Below are 2,164 nucleotides of genomic sequence, written 5' to 3'. Positions count from 1 at the left end.
TGTCAAAACACTTTGTAAACTCCGTATTATTATTATAAAAGAACACAGAGCCAGTAGAGGAGGAAGATGAGTTGAAGTCTTACATGCAGAAATCTACATGCAAACATACAGAAAACATGTAAACTGAAGCGCTGCAACATGCCTGTTAGAGAAGAAAATGGGGTCGAGCCTGACTGAATGCCAGAGGTGTCAGGGTGAGGTCAGGGGTCGCCGCGGGGTCAGCGCCGCCATGACATCACCGCTTCAAACCACCAGTCCCTGTGTGTGTGTGTGTGTGTGTGTGTGTGTGTGCAAAGCCTTTATTTAGACTGACCTAGTTCTTCCTGGCTTACGCAGCACTGGTCGGACGATAACACGCGACTCTGCCATGTAAACACAGACAGGAGCGTAGCGCGCTCGCCGCCTCGCTGACCTCAGACAGCGGCGGCGGATCCAGACAAAACACGCCGCCGCCACACAGAGAGACGCGCGACCGCTTTCAGCCGGTTTGAGTGTTTTCCAGCGGAGGGTTGAGTCTGTTGTTTTTGAGCCGCGGGAGCGTTTTATCCGCCGGCTTCAAAAGTCACTGTTGTGGAAGAATAAAGGCCGTGCTGAACCAGGACTAGCCAAACAATCCCCACCGACTTCCCCTCGCACTTCCTGTTATGAGGCCGGACGCCACAAGTCCCTGCCGGAGCTTCTGGAGGCTCCAACCGAGCCTGACAGCCGCTTTCATCCGACAGCCAGCAGGCCTCTGACATCACATCCTGTTTACTGGGAAACAAACCGCACCAGACTCTGCATTTTCCATTTTCCTGTTTACCGGCTGTTTGTTTGTTGTTGTCATAAACACATTCACACACAACAACATACACACATTCACACACTTTATTGCACAACACATCCACTCACACACAGTAGACATAACATCATATAACATCAGCCAAGTGGTGGACGCTTCCAGGGAAAACATTTCACAGAGCCATGATGTCGCTGTCGGGTGAAAAAGTCAGATCTCCACAGTGTCAAAAAGCCTGGTGTTCAGCTTGATGTGTCCGTCCACCTGTTGATGTTGGATGTGTTGATGTTGGATGTTGGATGTGTTGATGTGTTGATGTTGGATGTGTTGATGTTGATATGTTGATGTGTTGATGGTGGATGTTGGATGTTGGATGTTGGATGTGTTGATGTTGGATGTTGATATGTTGATGTGTTGATGGTGGATGTGTTGATGTTGGATGTGTTGATGTGTTGATGTTGGATGTGTTGATGTGTTGATGTTGGATGTTGGATGTGTTGATGTGTTGATGTTGGATGTTGGATGTGTTGATGTGTTGATGTTGGATGTTGGATGTGTTGATGGTGGATGTGTTGATGTGTTGATGTTGGATGTGTTGATGTGTTGATGTTGGATGTTGGATGTGTTGATGGTGGATGTGTTGATGTGTTGATGTTGGATGTTGATATGTTGATGGTGGATGTTGGATGGTGGATGTGTTGATGTTGGATGTTGGATGTGTTGATGGTGGATGTGTTGATGGTGGATGTGTTGATGGTGGATGTGTTGATGGTGGATGTTGGATGGTGGATGTGTTGATGGTGGATGTGTTGATGGTGGATGTTGGATGGTGGATGTGTTGATGGTGGATGTTGGATGTTGGATGTGTTGATGGTGGATGTTGGATGTGGATGTGTTGATGTTGGATGTTGGATGTGTTGATGGTGGATGTTGGATGTTGGATGTGTTGATGTTGGATGTGTGGATGTGTTGATGTTGGATGTTGGATGTTGGATGTTGGATGTGTTGATGGTGGATGTGTTGATGGTGGATGTGTTGATGTGTTGATGTTGGATGTTGGATGTGTTGATGGTGGATGTGTTGATGTGTTGATGTTGATATGTTGATGGTGGATGTTGGATGGTGGATGTGTTGATGGTGGATGTGTTGATGGTGGATGTTGGATGTTGGATGTGTTGATGTTGGATGTTGGATGTGTTGATGTTGGATGTGTTGATGGTGGATGTTGGATGTGTTGATGGTGGATGTGTTGATGTGTTGATGGTGGATGTGTTGATGTGTTGATGGTGGATGTTGGATGTGTTGATGGTGGATGTGTTGATGTGTTGGTGGATGTGTTGATGGTGGATGTTGGATGTGTTGATGGTGGATGTTGGATGTTGGATG

This window comes from Centroberyx affinis, unplaced genomic scaffold (genome assembly GCF_046629955.1).
Source record: "Centroberyx affinis isolate AG114_WGS23_722 - 3 ecotype Tasmania unplaced genomic scaffold, CSIRO-AGI_Caff_v1 ptg004405l_1, whole genome shotgun sequence".
Lineage (NCBI taxonomy): Eukaryota > Metazoa > Chordata > Actinopteri > Beryciformes > Berycidae > Centroberyx > Centroberyx affinis.
The sequence above is the reverse complement of the archived record's forward strand: the minus strand, read 5'-3'. Positions refer to the sequence as shown.